This window comes from Cupressus sempervirens, chromosome 2, assembly GCF_028749045.1.
Source record: "Cupressus sempervirens isolate cs-2001-9-10 chromosome 2, ASM2874904v1, whole genome shotgun sequence".
Classification (NCBI taxonomy): domain Eukaryota; kingdom Viridiplantae; phylum Streptophyta; class Pinopsida; order Cupressales; family Cupressaceae; genus Cupressus; species Cupressus sempervirens.
Window position 1 is genome coordinate 174,070,363 of NC_143119.1, and position 14,258 is coordinate 174,084,620.

A 14,258-nucleotide genomic window follows, 5' to 3' on the forward strand; every position below is an offset into this window, starting at 1 on the left:
GCATGAGATATATGAGTAGCATGAGTCAATATAGAATTAATATTCAATAGTTAATATTTTTAAATAGTGCATCTTCTTGCTACTTAATTTAACTTGTCATTTCCTTTTTTAAAAAACTCCATATTCTCATTATACTTTCAATGATTATATCTTTTAGTGTTTTAAAGCATAATAAATATAGATATCATTTAAATAATAAAACAAATTTACTAATCAAAATAGGCAAAAACTTGTAGCGCAATGGTAACTTGTGAGTCTATTATATAGAATATCTTAAGTTTGAATCTAATCAAATTTAACATAAAGACTTTAAGTTGATTCTCTATTTAAAAAAATTATTAATTTTTTTTAAATTAATACAATTATAACAATTAATACTATTAGCAAAATTGTAAACATAATATATACAAACATAAAATATTTTATAAATTAAAAAAATTAAAATCAACTTAAAATCATACGTACATCCAAATATTACAATTTTTTGCTACATTAATATGCATATAACCATTGGATTTTTCAGTCAACAATCTTTGACAGAAATAGATGGGGTGCTAGCTAACGATAAAAAGAACATGGTTGGTTGCTTTGCCAGCAAATTCTTTCTTTTTCACTAACAAACAACTTTTCGCATACTAATTCCTTAGCGATTAAGTCAAACTTCGTTGATGTTGTTTTATTTCCTCAAGATGAGTAGCAACTTCCTTCATGTCTGGTCGAACATCCCTGTTTGATGACAGGTGCCTGAATGCCAATTTCGCAACTGCAGAAACTATAATTTTTATCTCCTCCCCCATGTAAGTTAATTAAGAATGCAAAATAAATGTACAAAATATCAAGACTCATAAATACATATGTTTATCATGGTTCACCACAAATTGTGGCTATGTCCACACTGAGAGAAAAGGAATTATATTGATGAAATAGAGTGAGTTTACAAATAGATGCCATGAGCATTTATAGATCACAAATGATCAGTTGAAGAGACACAATACAAGTGGAGGGAAAACACCCATGACTATTTGCCTTCAAATACTCAACAATCTCCCTTGAAGACAATAGATGCATCAGCTGATCACCCATTCCCCTGCTCTACAGGTTGACCTACTTCTTTTTAACAAGGCTAAGAGAAGTCCTAGCACATTTGAACTTCTCCTTGGCAACAACCTTCATCAACATGTCTGTTGAATTGATCTTTGTATCAATTTTGTTTCCATTCTTCTACCACATATCAAACATAGTGAGCATGCTTGTTAATATGTTTGGAGTGTCATTGAGCGGAATGATTATGAGCCATAAAGATTGCACTTTGACTATTAGAAAATAAAACATAATCATCTTTTTGTCAATGTAGATCATTGAACAAGCATTGGAACCAAATAATCTCTCTAGCTCCTTTAAAAAGAGCCAAGTATTCGACTTCAGTAGAAGAAAGTGCAACTCAATGTTTAGGCTTGAGGCCCAACTAATGGTAGCCCTGGAAAATATGAAAGCATAACCAGTAGTAGACTTGCATTTTTCTCGATCTTCGGCAAGATCTAAATCACTAAATCCTTGCAATTGAGCATGATTTCTACCAAAACACAATGCATAATTAGAAGTACCCTTGAGATATTGCAATATCGACTTGACTGCTTCCCAATGAGGCTTCCCAAGATTGCTCATGAATCTACTAACTACTCCAACCACATGAGCAATGTTAGGGCATGTAGAAACCATGGCTTTCATTATACTACCAACCACTGATTTATAAGGAGTATTATTTATAAATTCCTTCTCTTCTTGTGTTTTGGGACACAGATCTAAACTTAGGCAGAAGTGAGGAGCAAGAGGAATAGGAACATTTTTAGCTTTAGACATACCAAACCACTCTATAAATTTGTTAATCTATGATTGTTGTGACAAAGTAAGCACATTTTTGTCTATATATAGTGATATTCGTTCCAAGAATCTTTTTGGCAGCCCCTAAATCTTTCATGGAAAACTAAGAAGCTAACAATTTCTTTAATTTGCTGACTATTTGAGGAGAGGAACCAGCAACTAACATGTCATCAACATAGAGTATAAGAATGAAAAACTCACCACTAGGAAGTGTTTTATAGTAGATGCACAAATCTTATTCACATCAGGTGAAGTTGTGTTCAACCATGAATTGATCAATCTTAATGTACCACTGTCTTGGAGCTTTCTTAAGCCCATACAAACTCCACTTTAGCCCACAATACAAATGTTCTTTCCCCTTTTGAAAAAAGCCTTCAGGTTGTTCCATGTACAATTCTTCATTGATGTTGCCATATAGAAAAGTCATCTTGACATCAAGTTGTTCGAGCTCAAGATCCCAAATGGCTACCAATCCTAAAACTGCCTAGATTATAGTCATCCACACAATTGGTGAGAAAATCTCTACAAAATCTAGCCCCTTTTTTTGAGCATACCCTTTGACAACCAACTAAGCATGATATCTCTTTCTACCACCATCTTTCTCTTTCACCTTATAAACCCAATGATTTTTCAAAGCTTTACGGTTGGTGGAAGTGAAACTAAATCCCAAGTTTTATTGGTTTTAATAGAGTTCATCTCTTCTTCCATCACAATCATCCATTGATTTTTATCAGTACTTCTTTAAGAATCTCTAAAATTAATTGGTTTCGCTTGATCAGAGATTAAAATCTTAGGCTCTACTTCCTCAGAGTAAAGTAACTCATAATTTGAATACTTGGTAGGCATCCTCCTCTACCTTGTAGATCGCTATAAGTCTAGAATGTGTTTCTCATTCTCATAATTGTTTCTTATCAATTTATAGTCATTTCCCTTTGAGGATGTGTGAATTCTCTATTGAATCTTATGGCCAGAGGTATCCATTGAATTACTGAGATTATTTTGTTGAACCTATGATGAAGTAGAAGTGCCATTATATGTATTTAGATGCATATCACCAATGTCATTGTTTAGCCTGTGCTCTGCTTGATGACATTGATCAACTATATGAGTAGGACATAAATTATTTTCACCTCCAATCCTAGGTGTAAGTGTAGTAGATACATGTTGTCTTTGACTAGGTGTAAATATGCCAATGTTATGAGGATTCCCAACTAGTTCATTATAACATTCATGTTGTTTGCTACCCTCTAAACTACAAATGTTATGTTTGATAGATTTAGTAAGCTACTCTGTTGGCTAGCATGGGTCAGTTAGACCATGGATGGAGACATCGTGTCTCCTTTTCTCTGTTGTTGTTTGATGAAAAGGAATTGCACACCAACTGCCACTATTCTCTTGCTACATCTTGTGTCCTACTTCAGGGTTATGGAGTCTAGCAAGAGTAAAAGAAGGACTCCTAGTATGGTGAGCAGCCCATGCATCAAAATTCCTATAGTCATCATCGTGACTAGGAGGCTAAAGACGTCCACTTCCAAATAGATCCACACCACTATGACTGTCATGCTTGCTACAATCCAATCTTTGAGCTGGGGTATTATATCCATCACAGTCCACATTGAACTGTGAACTTGGTTTTTTCTTATTGATGCTCTATCTGTTGTAGTGATAAAGAGTTTCTATATGAAACAGAGGAACTTCATCTCTAGTTGGATTGGTTTGTGAGGGAAGATGTGAGGTGTCTTCAAACAATTCTTCAAGCTGCCAATGATTACAATCCATGCTAGTAGAAATAGAGGATGAAGATAGAGCAGGATTTGGAGCTAAAACAAAGGTGGGAGAAGAAACCATGGGTTGAGACTATGGGTTTAATGAAGAATTATTCTCATTAAACAAAGACATAGGAATAAAATCCTCAATAACTCTTTCCTATGGTGCTAATTGAAGAGCCAGAAACTTCATCTCGTTAAAGACCACATCTCTACTCTATACAATCTTCTTTGCAACATGATCCCATAATCAAAATCCAAACTAATCTTCACCATAACCCATGAAGATACACTGTTGTGATTTTTAGTCCAACTTTCTCTTTTTTTCTTTTAAAACATGAACAAATACTTGACACCAAAACACTCAAAGATGTGAGTAGGAAAGCCTTCTACCCAACCATTCCTCTTCCAGAATTCCAAAGTCCAAATGAGATGAAGGACTTTGATTAATTAAGTACGCTATTGTATTGCAGGCCTTTGCTGAGAATTCTTTGCCTAAACTGCCATTAGATTGCATGCATTAAACTTTCTCAAGTATAGTTCGATTTAATCTTTTCACTGCCCCATTTTCCTAAGGGATGAATGACACAACTTTCACCTGTTGAATACCTTGATCTGCACAAAAGTTATCAAAATCCAACAAATAGAACTCACCTCTATTATCTAATTTTAAACATTTGATTTTGTTCCTACTCTGATTTTCAACAAGAGATTTAAAATTTTTAATTTTAAGAAAACTTCAAACTTTCTAGACATCATATAGACCCAAACCTTTCTAGTACTATCATCAAGAAAGGAAAAAAAGAAATATATGCCTCCATGAGAGGTTACCTTTGTTGGACCAAAGATATCCGAGTGCACTAACTCCAATGCTGTAGTATTCTTGTCATGGTCATTCTTCAAAAGATGACACGTTTTTGTTTCCCATGAAGACAGTGCTCACAAAATTCTAAATTTGTTGATTGGAGACCCAAAAGTTGATCTTGTTTAAAAATAACCTCTAGCCTCTTTTTTCTCATGTGGCCTAATCTTTGATGCCAAAGTATGGCATTTCTATCTGCAACAGTCATCGCAGCTCCCACCTCATCACTAGTTTCCACAACATATAGGCTACCGACTTTATCTCCTTTGGCAATAACCATGGAACCCTTGGTAATCTTCCATGTGTTTGTGAGAAGTGTAAGAAAACCTTGAGCATATAACTTATTGGCAAAAATGAAATTTCTTTTCAATTTGAGAACATGTCTAACATCCTAAACAAATAATTGAGCACCTCTTCTATTGATAACAAAATATCACCCTTTCCTACAAGTTCACAAGTTTTGTTGTCACACAAATAAACATTTCCAAATTTACCTTCCTTGTAGTTTGTGAAGGCTTCGCTACAAGAAGATGTATGAAATTAAGCCCCAAAGTCAATTAACAATGAATTTGAAGTTGTGTCACTTGTCACAAAAACCAAATCACCATCACCCTGATCATGAATGATGTTTAATCTGCTATCCAAAACCTTTTCTTGAGCCCTTTCAAATTTTCTGCAGTCTTTTTTAATGTGACCAGCCTTTTCACAAAACCAACAACTGCTTTGTTTACCTTAGGACTAAGATCTTCTAGTTGATTGTGACCTTCAGTTGTTGTTATTTCTGCCTCTATGTTGAGTTCTTCCTCTATTTTTCATACTAAGCATTGTTAGCACATCGCTGGATGAAGACTCTTTATTAGTTCTCCTCATGTCTTCACTAAGCAAAGTAGAGACCACCTCATCATAAACTAGCTTGTTTTTTTCGATAAGGGAAGTGTTGACTAATGCTACCACACCATCGCAGTTGTTTGGTAAAGAACATAATAAGATGACCGCCTTATTTTCATCATCTTGAGGCATACCAATGGACTATGCTTGGCATAAAAGAGTATTCAACTCATTTATGTGATTTGACATCATTGTTTCGTCCTTCATCTTCAACTTGTAAAGCTTCTTCATGATAAAACTTTTGTTTGCAATAGATGTCGTTTTGTACATACCTTGAAGCTTGTCACATACCTCCTTTGTTGACTTTTGACTTTTCATTGGTCACATTGAATAATATGTCCTCAGATAGCGAGAGAAAAATCTTTGCCATTGTCTTTTCATCAGTTTTATTCCAAGTCTCATACGTCATGGAGGTTGGCTTCTTTTCTTTACCTCCAATTGCAATTGCAATTGCAAGATCATGCTTGACTAGTAATGATCACATTTGTACTTTCCACAAACTGAAATTCTTCCCGAAGAATTTCTACACTCTTGATTTCTCCATGAGTTCGGAATTTGATCACTGAAATCAATCACAGGCTCTGACACCAATTGTAAGTTAATTAAGAATGGAAAAGAAATGTACAAAACAACAAGACTCATAAGCACAAATGTTTATCGTAGTTCACCACAAATTGTGGCTATGTCCACATTGAGAGCAAATGAATTATATTGATGAAATAGAAAGAGTTTACAAATAGATGCTATCAATGTTTATAGAGCACACATGATCAGCTGAATAGACACAATACAAGTGGAGAGAAAACAACCATGACTGTTGGCCTTCAAATACTCAACACTCCATTCCAATCTTCAACTCTGGATCCAAAATTTCATACAGAGCTCCTCTTCTTATTTTGTCAGATGCCATCACAGCGAGAATTATTTCATTTCTATTTCAGCTCGTATCCACAGCAACTTTAGCAGAAATGATCTCGCCCAAAACAACTCCAAAGCTGTAAACATCAGGCTTATCTGTGAGTTGAAAGCATTCATGATAATTTGGGTCTATATATCGTGGCGTACCTTGCGGCGCAGTTGTGATATGCAATATATTTACGGGCAAGAGCTTGGAAAGCCCCATATCTGCAACTTTTGCACCGTAATTTTCATCCAGAAGAATGTTGGTGGATTTGACATCTCTGTGTAATATGGGCGGATTTAAATCATGCAGGAAAGCCAAAGCCTGAGCAGTGTCTACGGCAATGTTCAAACGAGTTTCCCAAGGCAAACCCTTTGGACTTCTTCGGCTCCCGTGAAGATGATCGGCCAAGGTCCCATTCGCCATGAATTCGTAAACCAGTAGTAAAACTGGACTCCCTGGATCGCTACAGCCGAAAAGATCCACAATATTTGGATGATTCAGAAAGGACAAGATCTGTACGTCGTTAATGAATTGGTCGCCGCTTTTACAATTTTGCTGATAAAGCTTCTTTACTGCCACATTTCATCCGTCTCCAAGCTTCCCAAAACAGACTGACCCAAATCCTCCATCTCCAACTCTGTTTCTCTCGTTGAAGAAATCTGTTGCCCATTTAAGTTCTTCATATGAAAATATGGTCAAATTAACATACTGCTGCCGGTATACTTCCAGATCATTTCTTTCATAATCTCTGAGATCTCCAGGAAGGCCCCGCCTTGGATACTGCCTCCTCCTTATATAAACTAGCAGCAGTACTAGGGCAGCGCCTCCAATGGAGAAACCTATACAACAATTGCAGAAATCATTGACATTTTATTTTGAGATTCATTTTGGAGGAGAATTGCAAGCAATTGTTAAGCCCAATACAAATTTGTATAGAACTTAGCCAGCTAAGGAGATTGCATATGTATACTCACCAAGAAGTAGAACAAGGAAACTCTTATTCTGTGCAATGATTCATTCACAAATTTCGTCAGTAATAGATTCGAGGTGTTCATCTTATTGTAGATTCTGAAAAACAGAGAGAAATGAAAGAACACTTAGAACGAGTTCATTGTGTGTTAAAATATGTGTTCTCAGAGTCTTTTTATATATCTCTATTTTCCCCTGCTTTCCAGACTCTACACTTATAAAAATCAACATTTAACGGTTTATATGTTATATTGGAAAAACAGAGAGCAATATGTTTACCGGCGGGGCATATGTCAGGATATGGAACGTGCCTGCATTGAGATGCCATAACCACAATGCCCACCAATTATCTGGCAGTCTCTCCATCTTGGGCTAAGATTCCATTTAATTGGGAAACCTCCACGCAAGATTTGGTGGTCATCCACCAGTCCACCTGAGCTATTAACCGGCAAAACAACTTGTGCTTTACATAATTCAGCCCAATTAACAACTGTTGTTAAGTTGTAGAGCCACTCACGGTTACATATTTGTTAATTATTGTTAGTTGGACAGCTGTTATTTCTGACCCGGAAATAGCAGTAGTATTTATGGGTAGCTTGGACAGCTGTTCGTCCTTATTTATGTATAACAGCATTAGTTATGGGTGGTTTTGACAGCTGTTTGTCCACTTGCCAAGAATTAGTAAATGGTTATTGCATGAATAATTATTTACTAATTTTAGTGATTCCCTTTTAGACACCTTGCAACCAATTCTATTGTTGGCTGTCGAGTTGTCTTAATCTCAACCGTCAATTGTAAATCAATCTCGACCGTTGGTTTACCAACAGGAGTAGTATAAAAGGAGGTCAAGGGGAGCATTTGGAGAACATGAAGTTTTTGGAGAAACGTTTGCAGTGTTAGCAAACAGTCTTGCAGTGTTAGCAAGGGCGCAGTGTTAGCGTGGGGATAGTAGTGGAGAATATCAGCAGGAGAAATTAGTAGGTTGTCGGAGTTCTACCAGTGAGAGGCAAGGAATTTTGTATTACTTGATTTGCTGAAGTTTAATATAATTCCTCATCTGTAGAACTGATTTTCCCTTAGGGGTTTTTCTAGGGACAATTTGTCCAAAAATATTGTGCTCATTATGTTGTTCATTTCTTTCCGTATTTTATAAGTGAAGTTGCAGTTGTGTTATTTTTCAATATTAGCTGAGAATTTGTTTTCAGTTGTTTAATAATCGTTTATGATAGGAGATTAATAATCAGTGACTGCAATAGTTGATTTTTCACATGGTATCAGAGCATTGTTAAGGGTAGAAGAGTTTTGCCCTAGGAAAGAAATTTTAATCTCTTTAGATTTATTATTGCTTTAAACTCTTGAGATGGCTTCAGCTAGTTTGAGAGATCAGGATAGATTGGATGGTGCCTCAAATTTTGATGTCTGGAAGGCCAGAATTTCTTTATTGTTGGAAAAGAATGGTATCAAAGATTATGCTACCAGTGTTGTACCTGTACCAACGGATGCAACACAGCTTGCAGCATATAGGAAGGACGACGCCAAGGCAAGGAGGATAATCTTTGATGGTGTCAAAAATCATATTTTTTCACATATCTCGGAGCTAGATACAACGAAGAAGATGTGGGACGTCATTCTGAATCTATACCAGAATGCTACCACCAACAGGAAGTTGATTCTCAGAGAGAAGCTAAAGAATACCCGGATGAATCAGGGAGAAGACATCACAAGTTACCTCACCAGGCTCAGACTTGTCAAGGATGAGTTAGCAGTTGTTGGAGATAGCCCTAAATGGGTTTACTAAACAATGGAGTGTCTTTGTTCAAGTTGTTAGTGGATGAGATACTTTACCGAGTTGGGATCGACTATGGACTAATTTCACTCAGGAGGAGTTTAGACTAAGTCTTGTCAATGGGGCCAACAAGAGTTAGAAAAATGAGGTGGAACAAGAGAATGTTGCCCTAGCGAGTAAAGGGAAAGCAAAGAAGGGATCTAGCAAAGGATCAAATTCACAAAGTGAAAAGAAGAAGAAGGACCTTTCTAAGGTCAAGTGCTTTGGATGTCACGAGTTTTTCCACTATGTCAGTGATTGCCCAGAGAGGAAAAAGGGTAAGAAGCAGGTAGCAGCTTCAACAAGTGCGAAAGAACTCTCCAGTAGAATGGAAGATGAGTTTGCACTCATAGCTTGTATGGTTAGCTCAACCTCACAGTGTGTTTGGTATATAGATAGTGGGGCATCATTTCATATGATAGGAGTTAGAGAGTACTTCTCCAATTACAAGAAGGAGGACACCAACATCCAGATTTCTATGGGAAACTTGTCCAAACTCAACCTTGTTGGGAAAGGGACTGTTTAGTTTTAGAGGGAGAATGGAAAGATAATTCCACTTCATGATGTGTTATATGTGCCAGGCTTAGGTATGAATTTGATTTGTGTATCTGTTCTTTAGGATAGGGGGTATAATGTACTCTTTAGAGGGACAAATGTGTTGATTAAGCGCAAGGATTGGAAATCACAAATAACTTTTGGAGTTAGGAGTGGTCGTCTTTATGTATTGCAATTTGATACTCCTAAGGCACTTATGAGCAACAGTAATCCTAGAGATCTTGGAGAGCTATGGCATAGGAGGATGGATCATATTCATCATGGAGCACTTAGATTGCTTCGTGAGATAGTGACAGGTGTTCCAGAGGTGAGCACAAAGCATGACAATGTATGTAAGGGATGTGTGTTGGAAAAGTTTACGAAAGCATCTTTTCCAAGGAGTGACACTAGATCTAAGGGTGTTCTTGATCTAGTACATTTAGATGTTTGTGGACCAATGTCGATGAAATCTCTCAGAGGATATGAGTACTATGTTACTTCTATTGATGATTTCTCTAGAAAGACCTAGATATACTTCTTGAAGACTAAGGATGATGTTTTTAGTCGATTCGAAGAGTTCAAGGCTATTGTGGAAAACTCGACAGGAAAGAAGATAAAGGTTCTTCGGTCAGACAATGAAGGTGAGTACAAAGGAAATTTCTTCTAGGAGTTCTGTACCAGAGAAGGAATCAAGAGAGAATGGATTGTTCCTTACAATCCACAGTAGAATGGAGTTGCTGAGAGGAAGAACCATTCTATATCGGAGGCAACAAGAGCTATGCTACATGACCAGGACATGCCCTGTTACTTGTGGGCAGAGGCGTGTAATACAGCAGTCTACATTCAGAATAGAGTTCCACACAAGGTGCTAGGGAAGATGACACCAAAGGAGGCTTTCACAGGGAAGAAGCCAGATGTTAGTCACTTCAGGATATTCAGGAGTTTGGCATATTGCCATATTCCTGGAGATACACATACAAAGTTAGATCAAACTGCAGAGAGCGGGTACTTTGTTGGGTACAGTGAGACCTCAAAGGCATATAGGATTTTCATTCCGGGGACTAAAAGAATTATTGTCAGACGGGATGTCAAGTTCATGGAGGACAAGGCATTCAGGAGATCCAGAGATTTGCCAGCAGATGATCAGAGTGAGTAGCCAACAGAAGCTCCAAGACCAAGTCAAGGGCAGCAAAGCTCAAGTACAGTTACCAGTACGAGTGTAGACTCAGTTAGTGAAGATTCACAGAGTATGGAGCAACAAGTGCAACAAGAAATGCATCTAGAAGACTTAGAGGTTGACAATTTTATCGTCTATAGTTGGCAGCAGGAACCATGTGGTTCCAAATACACAAAAGGATACTCAGGAGTTTGTGGGAGCTCCTAGGAAGAGTACTAGATAGTGAAGACAACCAGCCAAGTTCAATGACTATGTGGGCATTAGTTAGTCAATTGGTAGATAGTGAGCCTTCTAGCTATCAGGAAGCTGCAGAACATTAGGTATGGCGAGATGCTATGGTTGAGGAATATTCTTCAATAATGCAGAATGATGTGTGGGAGGTAGTACCTAAGACCAAAAAATAGGGCTATAGTTGGATCACGTTGGATCTATAAGATAAAGCATAGTGTAGATGGTAGCATCGAGAAATACAAGGTGAGGTTCGTGGCAAAAGGGTTTTCTCAGAAGGAGGGAATAGACTATGAGGAGACATTTGCTCCAGTTGCCAGGTATACTTCTATACGAGCTATAATCTCACTTGCAGCACAAATGGGATGGCAAATCCATCAAATGGATGTCAAGACAGCATTCCTCAATGGTGAGTTGGAGGAGGAGGTATACATAGAACAACCAGAAGGCTTTGTAGCACACAGCAAAGAGACCTACGTATCCAGATTGAAGAAAGAATTGTACGGACTCAAGTAGGCTCCTAGAGCGTGGTATGAGTGCATTGATACATACTTGCAAAAAATGGGCTTTGTGAAGAGTGAAGCAGATGCTAAACTCTACTACTTGATGGTTGGGGGTGAGATTCTCATTCTTGTTCTTTATGTGGACGACCTATTTCTTACAGGTTCACTAGGGCTCATAGTGGATTGCAAGAGGAACTTTGCAGAAGAGTTTGAGATGAAGGATTTAGGACTTATGCACTACTTTCTAGGCATGGAAGTGTGGCAGACAGATGGGGAGATTTTCCTTGGTCAAGGGAAATATTGCATTGAAATCTTGAAGAAATTTGGGATGGAGGATTGCAAAGCCATGTCTACACCCATGATCACAAATTGGAGGAAGGTAGATACAACTAAGGAGAAAGATGTAGATCCCACTTTATATAGACAGTTGATTGGTTCTCTTATATATTTGGTCAACACTAGACCAGATATAGCATTTGCAGTTAACTCTCTTAGTCAGTTCATGATTGAACCAAAGAGAATGCATTGGATAGCGGCTAAGCATGTGCTACATTACTTGCGTGGTACAATCAAGTATGGGATCAGATATGTTCGAGGTGAAGGTATCAGGTTGATAGGCTATACTGATGCAAATTGGGTAGGAAGTACAACAGACAAAAGGAGCACTTCAAGGTGTTGTTTCAGCTTAGGATCAGGAGTTGTATCTTGGTTCAGCAGGAAGCAGAAGTCTGTGGCTCTAAATTCAGCAGAAGCAGAATACATAGCAGCTAGCATGGCGACATGTGAAGCTATATGGCTTCAGAAGTTGTTAGTAGCCTTGTTTGTTCAGAAGGTTGAGACTACTATGATACATTGTGACAATCAGAGTTGCATCAAGTTTTCTAAGAATCCAGTGTTTCATGATAGGTCTAAACATATAGATATCAGATATTACTTCATCAGGGATTGTGTACAACAAGGTATTGTTCGACTACAATACATACCTACAGATGAGCAAGTAGAAGACATTCTAACAAAGGCTTTGGGAAAGGCTAAATTTATCTTCTTCAGAGATAAGATGGGTGTCATGCAGAACAACTTCCTCATTAAGAGGGAGTGTTAATTATTGTTAGTTGGACAGCTGTTATTTCTGACCCGAAAATAGCAGTAGTATTTATGGGTAGCTTGGACAGTTGTTCATCCTTATCTATGTATAGCAGCATTAGTTATGGGTGGTTTGGACAGCTCTTTGTCCACTTGCCAAGAATTAGTAAATGGTTATTCCAAGGATAATTATTTATTAATTTTAGTGATTCCCTTTTGGACACTTTGCAACCAATTCTATTGTTGGTTGTCGAGTTGTCTTAATCTCAACCGTCGATTGTAAATCAATCTCGGCCGTTGGTTTACCAATAGAAGTAGTATAAAACGAGGTCAGGGGGGCATTTGGAGAACATGAAGTTTTTGGAGAAATGTTTGCAGTGTTAGCAAACAGTCTTGCAGTGTTAGCAAGGGCGCAGTGTTAGCGTGGGGATAGCAGTGGGGAATATCAGTGAGAGAAATTAGGAGGTTGTCAGAGCTCTGCCAGTGAGAGGCAAAGAATTTTGTATCTCTTGATTTGCTGAAGTTTAATATAATTCCTCATCTGTAGAACTGGTTTTCCCTTAGGGATTTTTCCAGGGACAATTTGTCCAAAAATATTGTGTTCATTGTGTTGTTCATTTCTTTCCGTATTTTATAAGTGAAGTTGCAGTTGTGTTATTTTTCAATATTAGCTGGGAATTTGTTTTCAAGAGTTTAATAATCGTTTATGATAGGAGATTAATAATCAGTGACTGCAATAGTTGATTTTTCACAATATTAACCCAGTCGTTTGATTGGGCAAGTCTATCCATCCTGTTTTGCAATGGCCTCCAAGGCCTATGTCTATTTGTGTATCGGCAATATGAAATTGAGAGGTAGACCTTAATTTCGTGTAGTTATTGGAAGATAGATCGCAATTATCTCTTAGCTACTTGTCGATAATTTCCATGGTACCTCCCATTATATGTTTGAAGAAATAAGCTTTCGGAAGCAATATGTAATATTTCTTACCATTGATATCGAGTACGGGCTTTGGCAATGTATGACCATAATCGCAGTCGATCTAAAGGCTTAAGTCCTCGTGGCCGCTATTGTTAAATCCAAAAGGGTAATCGAAAACATGTTCACCACAGGTGAAAGGTAATGGATGAGTGAAAGAGAGAAGAGGGATCTGTACAAGGAGTAGCATGAACAATAGTAGAAGATAGATGGTGAAAGAAGGGGATAAATCTTGAGTTTGATGCAGCTCCATAGCTGGAGAAGTGAGTGTTGGGAGTTGAATTGCAGTTTCAAATAATATGTTCAGATGGAAGCGGGGTTGGAAGAAGGTGGCAAAGCAACCAAATGCAATTGTTGATGCCCATTCCTATCGTGTCCATTAAGAATTCATTTTTTATGTTTTATTATTTAAGACGTACTTGACCCGTTTGCAGTCAATTGCTATAATTCCTAAGTGTTATGGATGCAGAAGCATTAACCAAAACAATATACTTATAGTACAAGTTAGATGCAAAGAAATAATAGAAGTAAATAACAATAACAATAGAAATGAAAATACACAGATATACGCGATAAAACCTTAACAATATGTTAAGGAAAACATCCACAAGGTAAGTATTGGTATTCTTATTGCTCAGAAGAAGCTCATTACACCTCTAA

At 37.4% G+C, this 14,258-nt stretch overlaps 1 pseudogene; it reads right to left on the bottom strand.

Moving 5' to 3' along the window:
• Positions 1 to 650: 650 nt before the first annotated feature.
• On the bottom strand, positions 651 to 13,851 carry LOC149571620 (LEAF RUST 10 DISEASE-RESISTANCE LOCUS RECEPTOR-LIKE PROTEIN KINASE-like 1.2; annotated as a pseudogene).
• Positions 13,852 to 14,258: the final 407 nt, after the last annotated feature.